Raw genomic sequence first — 24519 nt, 5'->3', positions numbered from 1 at the left:
AGATTTTAGCAAATTAACCTGACTATTGTTAAAGTACCTACATTATAAAAATACCTACAGAAAGTTAGTTATTTGTGGGTGCCTTGAAAAAAAACTTTATCATGTCCAAAGCGAAATACCGGTTATTGTGATCCGTTTTACAAAACTCTTCACACTTATTTTTCTTTCGTCTTCATAATTATGTTACTTGATGTAATTTAAGCAAACATAGTATTGTAATGAATGCAAGTGTTTAATTAGTTTTTTGATAATGTCTGTACTAATTTATAAAGCTGAGGAGTTTATTTGTTTGTTTGAATGTGCTGATCTCAGGAACTGCTTATTTATCAAAGAGGGCTGTTTTTTATCTGCCATTTGCAGAGGCTTTAGCTTTGATTTAATAATGTGATATTCGGGATAGATATCGGGGTAACTGAGTTGAGAAGGTCAGATAGGCAGTCGCTTCTTGTAAAGCACTGGTACTCAGCTGAATCCGGTTAGACTGGAAGCCGACCCCAACATAGTTGGAAAAAAGGCTCGGGAGATGATGATGGGATAGATATGTACTTAATTGAAGTTTATCGTAAAGCATACCCATTTATTGTTTTAGGACTATGAAGTAGGCACAGTAGGCACTACATGAGTCATAACTTAGATGAAAGAATGAATCAAACTTTATGAGCATTTTATAACGGGTTGGGATAAAATAAAAGTTTAGAAATTGTCTTTTACTGATAAGTTGCTTTATTATCTTGTTTTTTCTTTATTGGTTTTTATTGTGTGTTATATTTTATATTGACTTACTTTACCCATACGAATTGTACTTTTTACTCGTTCAAATAATAACTTTTACAATAAAAGTCATAGGAAATAATTGCGATACCTTACAATATAAATTAGTTTTTAGCTTCACAATCATTCATTCATTTCCACTTTCGTTTTAAATCACAAACATAGAATTTCAAATACAAATTAATATATCAAATACAAGTTATAAAAAATACAGAAAATGTACAAATATTACTGCAATAAATTATTATCATTGCAGCATTTTTTTGTTTTTGTTTTGTAACTTTTTATATTTTTTTTATTTTGTTTTTACTTACAGCGAGGTAAGATTTCAAGTATATTATTTTTTTGTTTATTTTACTTACAGATTGTAAGATTTCGTATTTTATTTTCTACAATATTTATTGTATACTTTTTTCCTATTTAACTTAACTTAGTACATGCAATCATTACAAGCTTAATTACTACAGTATTTATGTCAAACATGTTTTATTGCTAATAGCGCCATCTATTAGTCGCTTCTGGAACTATCAACACTTAGCTTAACTTGAGCCTAAGTTCACCGACAACATAATCGTCCGTTTTTCTTAAAACAACTGTTTAGTTTGAAAATTGGACGTAAGAATTCACAGCAAACAATTATTTTAAGAAAACTGATGTCGGTGAACTGGGCCCAAGAAGGTTACGTGACATAATTATTTCACCATTTCGTCAAAGATTAATTTAAACATTTTACTAATACATCTTTTATATTAGTAAAATTACGTAATTAAACCTACCTTAGTGAGTAGACAGTGATTAGTTACCTACTAATTATTCAGGTACTAATTGACAATATTGCTTTTCCAGTAATATTGTATTTACCAATCTAATACCTATAATTTAAATTTACTGATGATTACGCTTACTAGAAAGTACTGCTTTACAGATTTGTTCAATTACATTTTGCACTTATCCATTTTTATATTATTTGAATAAATTAACTTAAGTTGACAACACTATTTAAATACCAGTGCAAAAATAAGGTTTTATGATGGCAATATTGGATATTCATTTAAATATTGAATGTACCCACTCAATTAGTGAAATACCTTCCACATCTTAAACAATAAACAAATAAGAATAAAAACATACACAAATAAAATCAGTTTACATATCTATCGTCGTTTTCCCTTAACCACTAATAAGACACAACCATTATTAACCGCATTTATGTTACATTGCATTATTTAAAGGCACTTGTACGGTGCAACCGCACATTCCGCACATCAGCATTTTACGCCACTTACATTTTAATTCATAATATATGTTCAGTTCGCGTTGAGCTACCAAGTTGGTCAAGCGTTCTCGTTACAGCCAACAAGGGCTGCGTCACTCATTTCATTCACTCATAGTCCATTAAGCTCATCTTTACCTTTAGTACGTTTCGGTTAATACAGTAGTGTTCAGTACTTAACAATCTTTTATTCCTTTCCACCATCATCTAAAGTATTGTAGGGTCCAGCAAGGGATCATACATATTTATGGTCCTTCGGTTGTGAACATTGCACGCTGCATAGTCCATATCGCGCGCGTGGACAGTGCAGCGGTTAGCTAACCAGTGACTCAAAACTTGTGTGAATTGTGTTGAGTGACTACAAAACTTTGGGACTAACAAGTGACCCAGGGTCATCAAGGACCCGCGAACTATAAGGAGTTCAGTGCAACAGACTCGAGACTAACAGGTGTCTCAAGAAGCGCTTCATCATCAAAATCTGAGGCTAACAGGTGTCTCAGCGGATCACCAAGGATTCGTAAGCAGTTATCAAAAACAGTCAAGTAAGATCTTTCCATTTATTTCTTACTATAATTAAATCCTCGTCATGGAGGCCTTACATGCAAATCAGGACGAACTTTACACAGCCATCCTAAAGTTGGCTACAAATATCAAAAAAGACTCAGCGGATCGTAAGACTGCTGACTATTTCAAGCGACGTTTAGATACTTTAAATCAATATTGGTCTGATTACCAGTACCATCACGAACGTCTTCTCATGGAAGAAAGTAAGACTCATCCCTATTTCATTGGCCGTAAATACGAAAAAACAAAAGAGCTATATATCTCGACTAAGGAACTTATCAATCAACAATATCAAGTTTTGTTGATGAAGATGAAAGAAACTCAACAAGGAGATTCTACACAGGAAGAACAGGGTCCTGCATGGTCTGAGCAAGAAGATCCGGTGGGACAACAATCGCCGCCTGTCGAGACATGCTCCAGAGGTTCATCTAGCAAGCTTGATGAACTATTGAAGAAACAAGCAAGCAACTTCAGGGCGCTGCAGCGCACTGTGGCAGGGATAAATTTGGATTTTATGTCCGAAAAGTGGGAGTTGAAAGATGCCTTGCGTATTCTACAGTCTCGATGGTCTATTATAGATTCCTTACATTGGGAACTAGACAGCGAATTAGAGGGTACGAATCAAGAATATGAGGTGTCTTATACGAAGCAAGAAACTATTTACAATGAATTAAAAAATGCAATTAATAGAAAACTAGAGTCAGTAGTTCACAAAGAGAATTGGACGCCAAAAATCGACATCCCGTTCTTCAGTGGCAATTATCAAAATTGGGTGTCTTTCAAGGACTTGTTTACTGAAGCTATCCACAGTAACATCTCCTTATCAAACGCCCACAAGATGCAGTTTCTTAAAAGCAAGGTGCGAGGAGAAGCTGAACGTTTGATACAGCATTTACAAATCAGTTCTGACAATTACAATGTCTGCTGGGAGATATTGAACAATAGGTACAACAACAAATGGTTGATTTTTACATCTCATCTAGATCTCGTACTGAATCTTCCAGTAGTTCAACAAGCAAATGTTTTTCAGATCAAGAAAATTCACGATACCACTCTAGAGTGTTTAAACTCAATAAGGAACCTAGGCGTTAACATAGACAGCTGGGATCCATTCATCGTGCGTATTTTATTGCTGAAATTGGATGCGGACACGCATGATCATTATTTGGAATCTCTGAAGAAACCCAGAGATCTACCAAAATTGACGGAGTTTCTAAGCTTCTTAGAGAGCAGATTCACCGCATTGGAATCTTCACGCAAGAAAAACGAAAATTCCAAACCATCAACAAGCAAGCAAAATAAAACATCGTCATCATTCTTCAAGAATAAATATTCAGCAAGTAAGACTTCGGTAAATAATATCGAATTAACATGTCCATTATGCAAAGAGTCACATGGAATATACTATTGTAATAAGTTTTAACTATGACGCCAAGTTCGAAGCGACAAGCTATAACACGATTACGTCTGTGCAAAATTGTCTTTATTCGCATGGGGATAAGGAATGTACGTCCGAAAACGGTGCCGCGAATGTAGCGGTAGACATAATACACTTTTACATGAAGCGTTCAACAATAAGTCTTCATGTAACACAATTACTGAGAATAAAACACCAGTGGTCCTTGCAACGCAAAATCAAGAATCTCAAGAAAATCACGTTGCGCAACAAGGCAATAACATGATCGAAACATTATTAGCAACCGCAATGATCAAAGTTCAAGCAAGTGACGGATCATACCACAAAATGCGTGCGCTAATAGATCAAGGCTCTCAAGCCTCTCTTATCACAGCGAGAGCGACACAACAGCTAGCTTTATCAAGAAAGTATTGCAAGGCCGTCATCTGCGGGATAGGAGAAAAGGAGAGCAGTAGCAAGGGCGTTACGAACATAACATGTTGTTCGCATTTCAATGACTTTACATTTAAAACAGATGTAGTAATCATGGACACGCTGATTAATCAGTTACCAAGATGTACATTTACCAAGCCAACATGGGCACATCTAGCTGGCGTGCAACTAGCCGATCCAGAATACAATGTCAGCCGTCCTATCGACATCTTATTGGGAGCCGATGTGTATTCCCATATCATTTTAGAGGGCATTATCAGGGTGGATCTATCATTACCGGTCGCGCAACAGACACGACTGGGATGGATCTTATGCGGAAACTTAAACACTTTTCATTGTAGCGTAGTCCTGAATCAAGTGGACGAAGTACAAAGATTTTGGGAGATTGAAGACATCTCGGAATCATCCAATTTATCTGCAGAAGATCTACAATGCATTGAGTATTACAAGAAAACCACAAGAAGGCATGATAATGGCATGTATGAAGTAAGATTGCCTTTTCAAGAAAACTTTGAGGTACAGTTGGGATTGTCTAAAAATAAAGCAATGGCGCAATTTCAACAGTTGGAAAGGAAATTTCACAATAATGAAGAATTAGCAAAACAATATAAATTATTTATTCAAGAATATAAAACGTTAGGACATATGATACCGGCGTCCGGTAACATGCAACCGGATTATTATTTACCGCACCATTGTGTATTGCGAAACGATTCCACTACGACAGCACTTCGCGTAGTTTTCAACGCTTCATCAAAACAACAACAGGAACTAGCTTAAATGACGTCATGTTAAAAGGCCCAAATCTACAGCAAGATCTCCAATCTTTACTATTAAGGTGGAGACAATATCGCGTTGCTTTTACGGCAGATATCGAAAAATGTTCCGTTTTATTTGGCTAAATGAACAGGATCAAAAATTCCAAAAATCATATGGAGGGATACTACTGACATGCGTCATCAGGTATACCAACTATGCACGGTTACATACGGCACCAAGGCCGCACCATTTTAGCTATGATGACTTTAAAACAACTGGCTGAAGATGAGAGACAAAATTTCGACAGTGTTGCAATCAAGGCCTTGGAGCAGTCATTCTACATGGATGACGTCCTTCATGGGTCGCATTCTGTCGAGTTAGCAGTAAAACTAAAGCAAGATTTAATCACATTGCTAAAATCAGGGGTTTAATTTAAGAAAGTGGTCGTCCAACGTATCAGTCTTACAAGACGATGCAATCAGTGCGAATAGAGAGCAAGAAAATTTCGATTTTAAGGAAATGGAGACATCAAAAACATTGGGATTACGTTGGAATTCAAAACAAGACTTATTTACATTTCAATCAAAAATGGAACCATCAAACAAAACACCAACTAAAAGATCCATGTTATCAGACATATCAAAGTTGTTTGACCCTCTTGGTTGGCTGTCACCGTTATCAACAAAGCTAAAACTACTATTTCAGCAAGTTTGGATGTCAAGTAGTCAATGGGATGACAAGTTACCCGATCAAATTAGCAAAGAATGGCTAAACATTAAAGATGACATGCACAAAATCAATCAATTCAAGTTGGAGCGTTGGCTGGGTACAGGAGAAAACAACACGCTAGAATTACATGGATTCTGCGATTCGTCTAATAAAGCCTACGCATGCGTTGTTTATTGCAAGACTGAAAACAACGGAGTAACAAAGATTTCTTTGGTGGCAGGAAAAGCAAGATTAGCTCCAGTAAACAAATCAATATCATTACCAAAATTAGAGTTGAGTGGTGCTTTATTATTGTCAAAATTGTTGGCTAAAATTAAACAATGCTTTATCAGTCATAATATCAAGATATATACTTGGACAGACTCAATGGTAGTCCTAGCCTGGTTACAAAAAGAGCCAGGACGTTGGAAGCCTTTGTCGCCAACAGGGTGCGACAAATATCAAGCATAATACCGATAGATTGCTGGCGTTACGTCAAGTCAGCAGAAAATCCAGCGGACTGTGCAAGCCGCGGATTGAGTATCGATCAATTGAAAAATCATTCGCTGTGGTGGGAAGGACCGTCGTGGCTCCGAAAATACGACCCTGACCATGAAACTGAGCAAGCAGTGTTTACCACAGACGAAGAAGCACGAAAAGCCAAGAAACTTATTAATCACATATCGCAGCAAGAAAGCGATAATATTTTGGATGAATTATTAGTAAGATATAGTACACTCGCTAAACTAACAAGAGTTTTAGCATGGATATTAAGATTTATCAAGCAAGCGAGATACAAGAAAAATCGCATGCAAACTTATTTAACATTACATGAATTAAAAAATGCTAAGCATAAAATAATATTACATGTACAGCAGAGAATTTGCTCAGGAAGTACATTATTTAAAAGAAAATAAGCCGCTATCAGCAAAAAACAAGTTATTGCAATTAAATCCATTCCTTGACAACGAGGGACTTCTCAGAGTCAAAGGAAGACTAAGCAAGGCCAATATCAATCCAGACATGATGCATCCGATTATCATAGCTCACGAAGGACATTTAACAAACTTAATTATAGATCAAGCACATGAACTTACCTTCCATGGAGGAGCACGGGTGACATCAGCATTCATTCGCAAGAATTATTGGATCATAGGCGGTAATCGAGCCGTCAAAAAACGTATACGTACCTGCGTTACCTGTCGTAAACACAATCCAAGCAAGATGACACAGTTGATGGGTGATTTACCTACGCAGAGATGTAACATTGCAAAGCCTTTTGAACATACAGGCGTCGATTTTACCGGACACGTGCTCATAAAGGCCAACAAGGGCCGAGGAATTAAGACTACAAAGGGCTACGTAGTGGTATTTGTCTGTATGGCAACCAAGCTTGTTCATCTAGATTTAGTCTCGGACCTCACATCATCAGCATTCCTAGCTGCATTGCGACGAATGGCTGGAAGAAAAGGCTCGCCGAAACACTTGTATAGCGACAATGGTACAAACTTTGTTGGTGCTAACAAAATTTTACAGGAAGAATTGGAACAAATACAAAAAACATTTGATCAAGATTTCATCAAAGAAATTACTAGCCTGGAGATTGAATGGCATTTTAACGCACCCTCATGGCCCACAGCAGGAGGGCTGTGGGAGGCTGCAGTTAAAAGTTTAAAATATCATTTAAGAAGAGTCGTTGGAGAGCAAAGCTCACTTTTGAAGAGTTCAGCACAGTTCTGGCCCAGTTAGAAGCAGTACTTAACTCAAGGCCATTGTGTCCTCTTACTGAAGACCCCAACGATCTAGATTTCCTCTCTCCGTCAAGCTTTATCAATCTAAATCAAGATATGACTATATTAGAAACAGAAACTGATATGCGGACAAGATGGCATTTAACTCAAAAATAGTACAAGATATTTGGAAACGTTGGCATGCAGAATATCTCACACAGCTGTCAGCAAGAAGCAAGTGGAGACATTCTCAACCAGACATTCAACTAAATGACATCGTCACAATTAACGATGCAAACTTACCTCCTGGGAAATGGGCAGTTGGTCGAGTCGTCCAGCTGCATCCCGGGCCGATGGCCACATCAGGGTGGTCACATTGAAAACAAAGAATGGGCTGATCAAGAGGCCTATTATCAAACTGTCTATTCTCCTGTGAACGATAGAATCAACAAACAAGAGTTGCGTTCCAAGGAAGTAAAGGATGGCAAGCCATATCAAATCAAAAGAGTAAACTACAGCTTTTTTCGCTGGTAATGTTACTCTTGTCTTTCATGAGCATTTTGACCACAGCATACGGTTCATACAATGTAACACAATTAAAAGACAATCAAGGTTTTATTTGGACAAAATTGCAAACATGCAACTAATCAGAGATGAATGGAAGATAGTCACATACTATGACATGAATTCACTTTGGCAAGGTACCGAAGCATGCAGTAAATACCTCGGCTACTTAGAACAGCTATGCAATAAGTTTAAAGAAACATCACATTGTGACGTAATTCAAGTTCAACTAAAGCATGAATTCTCAGAACTCGAGTACTATAACCACCTGCTGCTGAGTCAGCATACCGGCACGCGCCGCGCACGAGACCTGCGCCGCCGCAAGCGAGGCCTTATCAACGGTGTAGGGTATCTTGCAAACAATTTATTCGGTGTACTTGATGAGAGATTCGCAGAACAATATAAACAAGATATTCAATCCATACGTGACAATGAAGATCATTTTATCTCGCTGTTGAAACAACAAACAACGGTAATTGAAGCAGAATACAACATTTTGAAAAGAAACGGGCAAGCAATTAATAAGCAACACAAGATGCTTAATACATTATCAATCAAGCTAGATAGAATAGAAAACGTTTTATTGAACGAATCAGAGAGAAATCGAATCATGAACGATTTCAGTACGGGAGCAATCGCTACAAGCAATGTTCTCAGACAGCTAAAAACAATCCAAACAAGTTTATTAGATACCGTAACAGATGTTTACCACGGAAGACTCAATATTCATTTATTGTCACCAGAACAACTGAAGAACACGCTGAATACAATATCGAGTCATCTTTCAAAAGATCTTACGTTACCGATCAATAACTTACAAATCAACTTTAAAACATTTATCATTTATTGACAGTCAAAGCAAGAATGACTGAAGAGTTTTTAATCTTCGAATTGAAAGTACCTCTGGTGTCTAGAGATACATTTTCCATCATGAAAATTATCCCAATACCTCAATCTGTAGGTAATTCAAGGATGGCTACATTAACTCCGATTGCTGAACATGTTGCAATCAATTTAAAGAAGGACTCGTATTTACCAATGTCCATATCCGACGTTCAGGTATGTCTAAGTGACAATGTGGACAATTATCTATGTCATATAGAGAAGCCAATTTATCATCTCAAGAATAATGAAAAATTTTGTGAACTAGAACCAGACTCAAGCAAATGCAAGATCAGCATTACGACTTGTTCGAACCAATGGACAGCTCTTAGCAAAATAAACAATTACGCATTTTTCTGCTGTAGTCAGTGTGAAATAAGAGTTCTATGCGGCGATAATGTGTCGCCGGGGCAGATAATAAAAGCAGGCATATTGGGAGTCGAACACGACTGTCTAATTAAAACTGAAAGTTTTACCGTTTACTCACGCAATGAAGCTTTTAGCACTTTAAACATAAAACCATCGTTAAAGCTACCTGAGATAGAACCAATTAATCATATCATAAACGCAGGCATCTCGACACCACTGATACAAAACAATACACTACTCTCGAGTAACGAGGAGTTCGACGAAATCAAGAAACAACTCCGCATACTTAAAGCAAGTGAAAAGTTACCAAATCAACTTTCCTATCACGATATCCATCACTACACAGCATTTTATGTGATGATCGGAGTTGTGTTGGTGGTTGGAGCAGGCTTCATGGTACGGCGTCGGCTGCACAACAGGCGGACCGCTTCTCTCGAGGTGGCAAGGGCCGCATTGGCAAGTCTACAGGCAACGCAACACGTGACCCCGGCACGGGCAGAGGCTGGGGCCTCTCTGTCATCATCCACTGTGGAATATAGTGCTAGTGCGCGTAATCAGTGTGAAATTCCGTGTGTGTCAGATTACAGAGAAATTCCAAAGGTGCATAAGTTAGACAAGTGTACAGTGCCTATATCACGTAAAACGGAGTTCAAGTAGAGACTCTAAGCATTAAATAAGGACCAATTGGAATCACCTTGTTAATCATCAAGTATAAGGACCAATTGGCATCACCTTGTTACTCATCTTATCATGTTCATCTCATACTCATCTTCCCGCTCGGGAGCATGTACGGTGCAACCGCACATTCCGCACATCAGCATTTTACGCCACTTACATTTTAATTCATAATATATGTTCAGTTCGCGTTGAGCTACCAAGTTGGTCAAGCGTTCTCGTTACAGCCAACAAGGGCTGCGTCACTCATTTCATTCACTCATAGTCCATTAAGCTCATCTTTACCTTTAGTACGTTTCGGTTAATACAGTAGTGTTCAGTACTTAACAATCTTTTATTCCTTTCCACCATCATCTAAAGTATTGTAGGGTCCAGCAAGGGATCATACAGCACTCTTGTCAATCAACTCAATAAAAACAACGCAATGTACCTCGTAATCCATTTTTAACATCCACCATCAACATGCGAAGGCATTCTTAGAAATGTTTCGGTTCCCACTAAAATACTTGAAGAAGGCCTCCACAGAACTATTGGCGTCTCCTTCTCGCTCATTAAAGAGGATCCGTTCCCTGTCGGTCGTCTCTTTCAGCTTTTCGTCACTCCATATCGACTTGGGAAAAGGCGGCCATGAATAATTGACATGATCCAGCACTTTCCTCGGTACGGGGAAACTGACTCTTGAAGTTGATTGGGTTACGTTGGGTATGGAGGCCTTTATCCAGTTGTTGAGTGATTTGATGGATGCCTTGTGGGGGGAGGGTTTTGCGTGTTCATTGCTGGCTGTGTTCTGTGGCCAGCGGGGTTTGGGGAGCGTGTCGGCTGGTGGGGCAGCGTTGTAGTAGTACATGTCCTTGGAGCCGGGCTCGCTGTCGTCTGGCAGTGCGCTGTCGCTGCTGGTGACGGAGACGGTGGTGCTGCGAGATGTGGTGGAACAGCAGCACTTGAGGCGGTTGCAGGAGAGGCAGTCCTTGAACTTGTACTCTTCTAGGAGTTGGATGAGGTCGCGGCGGACGTCTTGGAGGTTTAGGTCCTGGGAAGTAAAATGTTTGTTTAAAATCTTCTATGATGAAAAAGTTGTAGTTAGTTTTGATCAGGGTGCTGTAAACGCTGTCATATTTTTATTGTCCTTTAAAACATAATTACATTGAACTATAAAATTTCTTCCGGGTCGTGTAACTATACACACATACACATATGCATACAGTTAATACCTGACCCTAAACAGTTATGACTGTTTAGTGACAATTTAGCAGTCCCGTGCGGGAATCGAACCCGCAACCGTTGAGATGAAATTCTACGTCGATCGTGTCGATAAAAGTTGAACAGAGGAATGAATTTTAACCTAGATATACATGTCATCTTGATATAAAACCTATATATTACAGAATACTAAATAACAGACCTATAAAGGAGTAGGTAACTAAATACAAAACATATTGTTTACATATACATACGTAGATGTTCAGGTATTCACTTCTTTCACAAACTCATTAGTTAGAGCGTCAGTGTAGGAATCAGCAAAAAGTTTGTATTGCGTGACTTTCGTTATCTAACTCGATTACACGTTTTTGTGAAAATACACCTACAGCTACACAAGGAATCACATTAAAATGCAATTCAGTACATATATCTAGAAATGAAATTATTAATAATACTTTTACATTTTCAAAAACATACTAGTCGGTCTAAGTAAATAATGTATCGTTTAGAATGAAAAAAATACGTGTAACTTACCATCTGAAACACCACGTCCTCGTAATAATAAGCTTGAGATTTCTTCATTTTCACCAAAAAACACAGAACACTAAATATCTTAGTTTATACACTGTAGAATTTTTTTACACTCCGAAATCAAAATTAAACATAAAATATAAGCAAAAAAATTATGACGAAAGCAAAATAAGTCAAAACTTTTTCGAAAATCCTCCCTCAGCTCCCGACTTCAAACTGCGGGTAACTGAGATCGATTTTAATTTTGGCATTGGTTTTATGCGCCTGCGCACCCTATAATGAGCCCCACTTCGGGGGTGTTCGGGGAAACCCGGGAATTCCCGACACCCTTAGAACAATAACATTGTTATTAGTAGGATTAGAACCTATTTGAAAATGGTTAATTACTCTATTGTTAATGGAGGTAATTAGTGGTACGTACTAAAAATATTTTTAAGTAACTCGATAATTATGGATTAGGTGTTCTTTTTATTTAATAACTGTGAGAAAACTTGTTTCGAAAATATTTTTATAAAAATATTTTGAAATACCCTATGTATTTCAAAATATTTTAGGTACATAGTTGTTTTAGGTACATAGTTGTATGTATTCTTGTTCGGATTATTTATTTTTCACAGTAGAGTATTTTTTTCTTCTTTCAAAATGATCAGTTTACATGTATTGATTTTAGCTTTCTATTTAAATAAGAACATAAAATATGAATTCAAAAGCTTGTTTTCATACATAACATTATTCCACCTAACCGACCCAATTTACATATTTGATCATTAATCATACAAACTCGTATTGAATATCATATGTATATTCATATGTATCATTGTAATTAATAACCAGAAGTGTTACAATACTAATTTGTGAACAATTATAATTTATTACCTGCGAGTGTCACTTATAATATCTAAACCAATATTCATGAATTAATCCTGCCTACTAATATAATAAAAATGTTAATATTTGTGGGTTTGGACATTTATAAATACACAAGTTTAACTGATACTTTTTACATTTCAAGAAGTAGTTTATCCCGGTCGCGAGTGAAACCGTGTACCTATACTAATGAGTGTTACATGAAAAGACTGAAGAAATCAATTTCATTATTTTTGCGTTCAGTAATGAATTCTAAATGTGCGGAAATATTAATATTTCGAACTATTCACCTACTCATACTATACATATGTATGTATAAACTGCAACTGTTCTAATTCTCTCGTCAAGATACACGCACAATTTCTGAAACAATTACTTAGTTATACCAGAATATTTGTCTCATAATATTATCACTCTAGTTATCATTGCGGCTATTTTCAAAGACAACAGCAGGTATTACAGGGAACCTACTTTACTCCAATTCTCAGTACAGTTACCAAAATCATAAACCATTTTGAACAAATCCCAGTTAGCAACTATGATAATCTTCAAAAAACAGAAAATATTTCGTCAAAACGAACACCTATAATCCTTTAAACTTTAAATACAACTAAAGAAAACTTAACTATTGTCTTGAGAGATAACATTTACTGAAGTTAGTGAGAAAGTCTCAGTTGTAAAGTAACGGGAGCGATCAAAGTCGCCGACTTAAAGTTGAGACAAAAGGTTCAGTTACCATTGCTTCGTGTGCACATGTTTTATTTAGCTATTGTTTTCATATTTCTGTGTTTCGGATGGCACGTTAAACTGTAGGTCCCGGCTGTCATTGAACATCCTTGGCAGTCGTTACGGGCAGTCAGAAGCCAGTGAAAGTAACACGCCAGTTGCCCGGGTAACTGTGTTGAGGAGGTCAGATAGGCAGTTGCTCAAAATAGTTGGGAAAAGGCTCGAGAAATGATGATGTTTTCATATTTAACTTGCACGTTAAAATACCAAGGAAAGAAAGTGTAAAATATATATTGTTTCAGTTGTTATATGTGCCAATCTAACCAATCGGAGACTTCTACTCTGATATGTTAAGGTTCTTCTATGTTCAACGCGGTATCCATTTGTCTGAGTTCAGATTATAGTGCTGTAACATTGTATTACTAATATTGTATCGATACATTGTTAGCAATAGTAGGTCAATTTTTTAAATGGCCATATAATTAGTGTTACAATGCTCAGACCTTTCATCTCAATTTTTTAAATGTTTCCTAATGATTTTGTTTTTCACTTACACATATTATTTTTTACATTTTATTGACTCCTATAACAATTTGATTAATACATTTTATTCTTTTTTTTACAGGTAAGATCGTGCAAAACCCTAACAAAATGATCAAAGTAACTTCATGTTCTTGTCTATTGTAGGTATGTATACTTAGTTGTTGGTATTTCCGTTTATGTCCAATACATCCGAATAATTATATTGAACCGTTATGCACACTGTTCTAGTATTGCTAATAAGATTCTAATATGACACAAAAACAAATAAGAACAACTATTTACTCCTCCAACATCCCACTAAAAAACAACCTACAAACCCATTGTTATTTAACGTCAAACAGCTCCCATTAAACCTTCCATTTAAGTGAAAAGCACATCAAGGATCGATAACTCATATAGCCGGCATTGTCTACCAACACTGCAAAGAATGCCATCTTAATATGCGGCGGCAAATATCGACGCCGGCACTTCACTATGCGCGGAATGTCAGTGACGGCGTAGGGACGTGACCGGATTATCGATACGGATATTGGACGGAATATTTTATAAATTGGTGAATTTTGAGGTGTCTGTTGGCTTTGTAAGTGGTTCTTGTTAATGGGTCGTAGGCCTTACTTTTTGTGTAAATGGGTAGGTATGTTTTGAAGTACTGAAAAGGAAATAAAATATTGTTTAATAAATTGTGTCAAAAAAAATGACTGTCAAAGCCAAATTAAAAATAAATATCAATGATGTAAAAAATATTACAATAGTTAATTAGTTTCCACACTATTAATAAAAAACCGCGAAAAAAATACGTGCAAGTTTTTAATTAACATGAACAACTTCTTTAAAAAACATATATTACATGCACGCAAGTTAGCAACTGTGAATAGATTAAGTTATTAAAGTTAATGTAAACTTGTAGTAAAGAGACCACATTTTTATTGAATTCTAGGTAGATATTCCTAGGCTGGAATGTGAAAGCCCTCATTAGTTGCAAATGACGTTTGAAGAGAGTAGTGCTTGACATGTTACTAGTGATGTTACGGTTCTTGTAATTATTTTTAGCTTTAGCCGCCAAAGCACAGATGACGGTCATTGTGAGGTCTAGTTTACATACTTATTAGAACACCAGAAACTACATAGTTCAAAGTTTAAAAATATTTTTAATGGAAGGACCAATAGAAACTTCCCGATGCTCTCTTAACATAAATTGTGCCTCCTACATATTACAACATGTGCTATATTTGGATCATGTATGTAAATTGTTGCAAAATATTCGTATTGATATTACATACCTTTCCTACACAAATTTTCATTTTCTTCTATTCCTGCGTAAAGGTATACAAATTCATAACAAAACCACTCAGAAACCCAGTAAAGAATTGATCATAGTTCACGCATTCACACCCTTTATTCGCGACCCCAGTTGATATTCTTACGATGTCCTGTTCCGGCATCCGTCCCGATCCGTTCCGATCCGTCACGGCGCCGCATTCCGGCACGTCACGATATGAGCCATAAAGTGCTTTGTAATAAACCCCTTTTTATATCTAATCATGTAATGGATTGCACGTCGATAATATTTGTAGGTGAAAGGTGGGGTTTTCAGGTGTTGGTTAGTGATAGTCAGAATTTATGATTATGAGAAAAAATACTGATTGTTTTTACATTATTATATTGTTGGTTGCATATGGTCGAAAAAATAACGTTTTCGACACTAAGGTTATTTGTATTCTTGATGAATCTAGTAATTTTTTGAATTAATTATTGGAATAAGGATAGTAGAATAACAAAGACATATTCAAAACTTACATTTTATTTAGGTCAGCCTGTCATAATTGTTGTAACACAATATCTACATTTTTCCGTTACAAATTGATGTAAAAATAACGCAAACGACAACATTTGTAATAATAGCACACAATATAATATTGCGAAAAATTCTATATCGATATCTAAAACATCGACGTCAGCGCATCACTAGCGCGTAACGAGGGGGCGGGGCTAGACGTGTCGTTGCCATGACAACCGGCGCGACTCACCCGCATTCCTGAAACATACGGGAGTAGGAATTCACGGCCGGCACGCGCGGTTTTTAAACCTGGTATTTTTGTAGTGCAAAGGCATTTGAATATGGATCGACATTTTCCCGATATTTAAACTTCTTATATTTTTTATCAGAGTTTTCAATTGTGTTTTTGTAGTAAATTAATTTTGTATCGACGGAGAAAGCTGAAACTTTGGTACACATCTTTGGTAGTATAAGTACAAGTAGTCAGAAGCCAGTGAGTCTAACAACCAGTCTTACCAAGGGGTATTGGGTTATCCGGGTTAATGAAGTCACATAGGCAGTCTCTCCTTATAAAATACTGATACTCAGCTGCATCCGGTTACACTGGAAGCTGACCCCAACATAGAATTGAAAAGGAAAAGGCTAGACAGATGATGATAAAGAGAAAGCTGAAGAAAGGTAAAAAATCTTCAGATGTCGGAAGAAAGTACTCACGTGACAGTACAAATTATTGTCCCGTATATTCGTGAATAAAGTCATATGGCGGTACAATCGCATATATTATTATTTGATCCCTACACAGCGTTTCGCAGTTATTTTATTTTCCGAACGCACTCACATACACATACTAAACTATCTCAGAATATATTGCTTTTCTCTTGGAGGTGTCACGATCAAGATAGTAAAGAAATGTAGATTCTTTTGCTCATTAGTGATGTGAAATAAAACCATTCCTATTACTTTTAATTATGCATAGCTATGTGTCAATAAAAAAATGACAAAAAGTTTTTATATTGTCTTTAATTTGATTGGATTGTGGCTATATTTTATCCCGGTGCGGGCAGTAGTTCCCACGGGATGTGCGTGAAACCTCGAGAAAACAGACAGTTATTAATACTAAAAAAAGGCTTTTTGTATTGAGATACATCTGTCAGAACGCGTCACAACAGCTAGTATATATCATATCCATCCATCCATCCCAGCCCCTAGGTTGTCCGTCTTCGGACGTAGGCCTCCTCCAAATCTTTCCATTTCTGCCTAGTAAGAAAATTTATCATATACTAAAAAAAATACCACAAAATAAAAACAACCTTTTCGTAAACCAACAATTACATCTGCGATATATCTTCCGCAAGTACTCCCAAAATCCCCCAAAAATAACTGCAGCACAATTGAAATGTAATACATAAAAACATGTCAACGCATTTACCAAGATATATCCGCCTTTGATCCGCGCCGATATAAACATTTATACGCGTTTATACGCATTTATACGCGAACAATCCTTAGGTCATAAAGAGGGATTATTTCGGATATCCGCGGAAATAACTCACGGTTTGCGATAAGGTCGGATACTAGGCGGATATGGCGGATACGCGGATATCGCGCCTCTGAATAGTCCAAAGAGATTTGTAAGGCGTTCCAATACTTGTTTGTATATTTAGATTTTCCTATGTATCTTTTACTTACTTTTTTACATTAGTTTCAATGAATAAAATAACCTTCTGTGGTATTCTGAATTGGTATTGAATAAAGATGAATAACAGGTTCTTCGCGAAGTAATAGAAAATATTATAATATCAGGTCAAACTCGCCAAGTCAACACCTTCCTAAAAATAATCAAGTAATCTTGTGAATCATTAGCCAACTAAAATAAATATAGAACAATTTATTCAAGTAACCAAAATATGGCGTAGCTCGTAGCTGCATCGCGTAGCAATACTACTACGCCGTAGCGGTCATAGCAATTTGTTTTTTTCTAAAACCAAAGTTGCGTGCAAGGTTTGAAGGTTAAAACAAATAAATGTATTATGTGTTAAACGATAGGCTATATATCTTTTACAAGCCGTTTACTTGTGGCTAAAAGTTAAACTTAATGGTCTGACGGCTGTTAAATAAATCTTGTGTCAAGTTACGCCTGTAACTTGTACACTGAATGAGTTAATAACTAAACTCGGTTTAAGTTAATTGGTTGCTTGTCGTGTGATGTATGACCTCGATTAACCGGCTAACACATGTCTTTAGTATGTGTTCTAGTCTTCTAGATTTCACTATACTAGTAGATGCATATTCACCAATCAAATGATACTTTTCTCCCATACTGAGAAACTAATGTTTGCAGATAATACATGTAGCCCTCGATGTTCTAAAAACTTTTTCGCACTACACACAGAGTATTGGATTTGTGGCTTTACTCTTTAAAACTACTGAACAGATTTCGATGAAACTTTACAGTGATATAGCTGACATATCATAATAACATAATGTAGGATACTTTTCATCCATTGGGGAACAGGTAGTTTTAAGACCTTTAGCACATTTATTTTCAAACTACTTTTTAATGGCCCACTGTAGCTCAGTAAGTGAAAGACAGCGCGCAGTGAGGCGCGCGCGGCTGTCGCGAGCGATACCGAGCGCCATGTTGTGACGTCACGTTTGTATGTGATACGGGATGTGTGAGGTTATTAAAAACTAGCATCCACCAGCAGTTTCATTAAGAGAACTGCTTACTACTTCTACTCGCAGATATACAAAAAAAAACCTATGTATTGATCCAAAGTATAAACTACATAGTAATGTCGCTGTAATGATCAAAATCCGTTTGGCCGTTTACACGTTTAATTGTAACAAAGAGTCCATACACCTTCAACAGCTTATCCATGTTTCTATACTTACAATTACTCGTTGAGTTTTAGGATTGTGATAACTATGTATTTCGAAATAACCCGGCCCTTACAGTGGCACTTTGACTTTTACTAGCTCTTTTTTGACCCTACTTGAGTAGGATAAACCATTTCACACCACTAAGAAAACACACCAAGACCATCTCAACACCAAAAACAACAGCAAAAAAAAACCTACCATCCATACCATGAGGTCAGTAACACACAGTGAGATAATTTGGCGTGTTTCCTGTTTGCGGACAAGAAGGCGCGCGCAATTTCCGGCGCGCTTTGTGCGGGCGTTGCGTTTGACGCGAGCGAAGTGGCTCCGCGGGTAATTGGACCTCTTGCGCGAGGGTCCCATTTTTGTGGCTGACTGAAGATGGGTTGTGGGTTAATTAGTTGGGTGGTATTGTTTTTGAATGTATGGTTGTTTTTCATATGTCATCACCTAAAACTAAGGTATGCAAAAGAACATCAAGTTTACCAATAAGTAATATTAATCAAGAATTGTTCGTTTTTTTTTACGTTTTACCCACTTCACCCATTATTGTTATTTTTGTTAGAGTGTGGCTTTATTTATTTACTAAGTTTATAAAAAGATAAAAATATAATGTCGTCTAAAGAAAATATTATTTAATTTAATTATTTACTAAAATAATATTAATATACCATCAATTTTTTTTCAATAAGGCTTTTCATCGAATTAAACATTCCTCTTATTTCTTCAAACTATCTCTTATAATAAATCTCCAAAACAAGTAATTGAACTGCAATAAACTTAACCGCTCCACACACCGCGCTCAGTAAAGTCGGCGAGATGAAAAGCCAGCGGCTCCATTGTAAAGTTTAGTTAGTAAATAAAAGGAGCCGCTCGCCCCTAATCCTGTTAGACGCTCTTTGATTACGTAAATCACTGTTCTTAAGGCGAGTACGGTTCCGCTAATTTCATTATTCTGCTGCCTTCTGTATTGTGCTGCGTTTGCACTGGCGAGTTACTGGAGCAAAGTTACTGGAGAAAAGTTGGCAACTGTTTTTAATATTTTAAGTGTGTCATTTACAGAATTGTTTTGTTGTTAACGTCAGAATTATTTTTCGAAATGCTAATAAGATTTCTTTTGTTATGACATAAGTTTTCATCTTGATAAAAGTGCATATGAGAACTTCAGATTTTAATTAGTGAAAGAGAAGATCAACATGCCACTTTTAAGTTGATTATAGTTTAAAGATTTTTTTTCATTCCATTGTTAATTAACAAACAGAAAAGATTCTGTGATCAAAAATTCACACTCGAGAAAAAGCTTCGATTAAATAGGATTTTTTTCATAATTTGTATCATGAGAGTCTCTAAAGAAATATATCCTAACGTTGTTGTAAGATAGTCTAAAGTTCGTTTTGATACTCAAATTATCAACAACATGACTCATTATAAAAACAATAAACATTTATCGAACAAACATCTATTTGATAGCTTCGACATTATTTCGTTCTCACTTTCCGTGTGCTTCATACAAAATATTACAATGGCTAATGACCAGTAATCTACCCATTATATATCCATTACGGAATACCAATTATTTGTTATAGTTCTGTATTACTGAAAACAATGATATAATGTTGTTTTTTTACTATACTGTTTTTTTTCTGGATATTTCTGTCATCAACATTTTGTGTATTAAGGCCCGAAATCAATTAATTTAATTAATGCACATTCCCCATTGGTAAATCACATTCACTGATGACAAAGATCCTCATATTGAAATGAAATTAAAATTGAAATAATTTAGCCATAACGACGAACCAAAAAGAAAATAATGTTCTGAAAGTACAATGATTCCGTGACCTTCTTAGCAAAACTTTATCTTAAAGATAATAAATAAACTTTTGAAGCACAATAAATTCGAAATGCAAACAAAACTGCAGGATTAACTGAAACTTTTCCAAGAAATGAATGAACTTCTTGAGTCTGAAACCAAGCCGAGCAGTGACTTCAACAAATCGGTTTAACAAGCCCCATTCAGTCGCACTTGCCACTCGCCTGCGCACTAACCCGATTGAACGCAGCACAATACTGCGAGCACATTTATTAGGGTTAATGAAAACGAACCAAAGCGCTCTCGACTGCTGTTTGATTTAGTTATAATAAAACATTTTGTACTGAGACAGCCGACTTGAATTCAATACCAGTTGGAATCGCTTCAAAAGATCCTATTGTTATATATCTTTCTATATTATCTTTATTACAAGGCCATTCAATGAAATGACTTTTATAATTCAAATTATAATTTTATTCAGTTTTGTATACCAAATCCAACCTACTGAGTATTTTTGTCATTTTCCTCACCAGTAAGAATAACAATCTTATTCAAACATACCCAGAACACAGCCTTATTACTACGAACACTTTATCTCCATAATCATGCCTCCTTTTTATACAGGTTATCTTAATAACCTACATTCCAACTTGAACGAGACACTGACATAATACGCCACTAAATAGTCCCTAATATTTCATCTTTTGTTTTGTTAACCAGATATATAATTTTTAACCGACTTCCCAAAAGGAGGACGTTGTCAATTAATTCTCATTATTTTATGGTTTGACATTACCCCATACAAGTAACACCGGATTCCTATTTCCAATAACCAAAAATAACACACAGACACAATATTGGCTTCACACATAGACAAAATCGCATATAACTCTAGTTTAGCAAGTAAACAGGTCTTACCCCCGCGCTGTGACGTCACGCGTCAGTCATGGGAACTGATTAATCGTGCAGTAATTAATCAGCTCGCGACGAGGGTAGCGCGGGCTGGGGCTATTTTATGAACACGTCACTGTGGTGTACTTGTAGGAATTGCTGGTAAATAAAGTGGGAATTGTAGTAAGAATTATTAAAGTTCTTACAAATAGTAGGTACTACAACTAATATTTTATGTACCACTACTGCTGCACCTACTATACTATATGTTTTACTCTCATTAAACTGTGTATGGTCCCGTAGATTGTAGAAAGTAAGAAGAATTTATTTGCATATAAAAAAGATGGTTCCAGTTTTTACTTTAAAATAGAAGTCAGATTAATTAAAGAGGATTGTTTTGTTACGATTTTGATACTTATCATCCTTAAAGGACGTTTTGTGGTTTTTAATTCGATAGGATATCAAGAATCATTCCTACGTATAGTCAGACGATTATCTCTCGTCATACCGATAAAAGAATGTGCTTTCTATCTTAACTACCATTCAGTTGCCTACATGAGCCACAACCCTTTCCCAGTACAAAATGTCTTTATCTTTCAAAAGTACCCCGTCTACAATAGACACATACTCCCACACTTAGGTCCCAATCACAGCTATATAACATCGCCGCTATATAATATAGCGTGGTATAGCGGCGATCATTTTTACAAGTCTACAATAGACACATACTTCCCACACTTAGGTCCCAATCACAGCTATATAACATCGCCGCTATATAATATAGCGTGGTATAGCGGCGATCATTTTTACAAGCGATGTCGCGGCCGAGGCGACAGGCACGCGCGCCCCTTTCACGATGCATTACGCTTAGCACTGCTGGGTTGTGGGCTGATTCATAAGGGATAGCGGGGCGAGTAGGAAGTGAAAATGGAACATGATGGTAAGGATGATGGGTAAAATTGGCCGGTATATCCAATGAAAACCATTCGCATATCAAATGATAGCTTATACCCTAAGCTTCATTTTTTGTTATGGGCAAAACCTTGTAAACCACCGGAGAAGGATGATATAACACCTGATAGCATAGAACAGCCCATGGACTTGAACCACTTTAGTGCGTATGAGAGGGATGTTTAAGTGCATTATTATTGACAATAATTGTCAGAACGAGTCACAGAAGGTGTCTGTGCCCATATTTTCCAAGTTTATTTAAAAAAAGAAGATTATTTAGCAGGTAGTATTTACAACGTATGGTGTACGTATTCCGCCGTTCTGGTGAATCTAACCAGCATAACCAATGAAAACCATTTGCATATCAAATGATAGCTTATACCCTAAGCTTTATTTTTTGTTATGGGCAAAACCTTGTAAACCACCGGAGAACGAAGATATGACACTTGATAGCATAGGACAGCCTATGGACTTCAACCACTTCATTTTGTATGGGAGCAATGTTTAAGTGCATTAGATTATTGTCCATATTTGTCAGGACATATCACACAAGGTGTCTGTGCCCATATTTTCCAAGCTTATATAAAAAAGAAGATTATTTAGCAGGAAGTATTTACAACATATTGTGTACGTATTCCGCCATTCCGGTGAGTCTAACCGGTATATCCAATAAAAACTATTCGCATATCAAATGATAGCTTATACCATAAGCTTCATTTTTTGTTATGGGTAAAACCTTGTAAACCACCGGAGAACGAAGATATAACACCTGATAGCATAGGACAGCCCATGGACTTGAACCACTTCAGTGCGTAGGGGAGGGATGTTTAAGTGCATTATTATTGTCAATAATTGTCAGAACGAGTCACAGAAGGTGTCTGTGCCCATATTTTCCAAGTTTATTGAAAAAAAAAAACGATTATTTAGCAGGTAGTATTTACAACGTATGGTGTACGTATTCCGCAATTCCGGTGCGTCTAACCGGTATATCCAATAAAAACCATTTGCACATCAAATGATAGCTTATGTCATAAGCTTCATTTTTTATTATAGGCAAAATATTGTCAACCACCGGAGAACGAAGAGATGACACTTGATAGCATAGGACAGCCCATGTACTTGAACCACTTCATTTTGTATGAGAGGGCTGTTAAGTGCATTATATTATTGTCAATATCAGTCAGGACGTGTCACAGAAGGTGCATGTGTCCATATTAAAAATATAACAGTTAGTATTTACAACGAAAGGTGTAACTATTCCGCTGTTCCAGTGAGTTTAACCGGCATAACCAATAATATCCATTATTGGTGGAACATTGTTAACCACTGGGGAAAAAAGATATTAGTCCTGTAAGCCTACGACTGCCTATGGAATTAAACTACTTTGGCACGTATGGTATATAAGAAAAACCTATCTTCTTATTATTAATAACGTAGCTTTTCCACCACTGAAAGATTTTTCAAATCAGTTCAGTCAAGTTCGTAGCCCATTTAATGCAAATACTTGTCGTGCACAGACATCATCTAATGGCCAGGAAAAATAATCCTGTGGAATTAGAGGTGTGCTGGCATTTGTAATATTGTAATAACATCCGTTAAATAGTGAGGAAATACTGTTTTCCCGTGCGAAGCTGGGGTGGGTCGCTACTTTTCTAATAATTCGACAACCCAGGGCCGACTATCCTGGTGCCGCAGAAAGAGGAAATGCTATCTCCAATAATGGAAATAATATACGGTGGTAGAAGTAAAAGTTTTTATGTTTTGTTTTCCTATTAAAACAATTGTGCCTAGTTAAGACCGTAGTTGATAGTTTACCCTAGGCTTACTTAAATAAGTGATAAGTTGACGAAAATACATCATACAATGAATTTTTCTACTATGGATATTATTTTAACAAAAACAAATGGTGCAAAAAGTGTAACTCTTTTGTGCCCGATTGTACTTATTTCCGGTCGATTCTTGACATGAACTGTTTTATTTCAGTAACTGTAGGGTATAAGCAATAATATAATATACGTTAGAACTTTATTGGTTATCAGGCCAGGGTTCATACAAAATTGCCCATCATCCTTTTGAAACAAATATTGCTTCAACTTATAAATCTACAGATATCTGAGGCAACTTTAGCCTTATTTACCTATATATTGCTTTATAATGTTTATTTAGACGTTATAATATAAAATAAGAAACGGT

The 24519-nt window shown here is 36.4% G+C and overlaps 1 protein-coding gene across 1 annotated transcript in view; it reads left to right on the top strand.

Moving 5' to 3' along the window:
- The window catches only part of LOC110376027 (complexin), a 250194-nt gene that overhangs the window by 178427 nt on the left and 47248 nt on the right, over positions 1-24519 (top strand). The gene's annotated exons all lie outside the window — the stretch shown is intronic.

Source organism: Helicoverpa armigera, chromosome 21 (assembly GCF_030705265.1).
Source record: "Helicoverpa armigera isolate CAAS_96S chromosome 21, ASM3070526v1, whole genome shotgun sequence".
NCBI classification, from domain to species: Eukaryota; Metazoa; Arthropoda; class Insecta; order Lepidoptera; family Noctuidae; genus Helicoverpa; species Helicoverpa armigera.
This window is presented reverse-complemented; position numbering and strand designations above follow the sequence as displayed.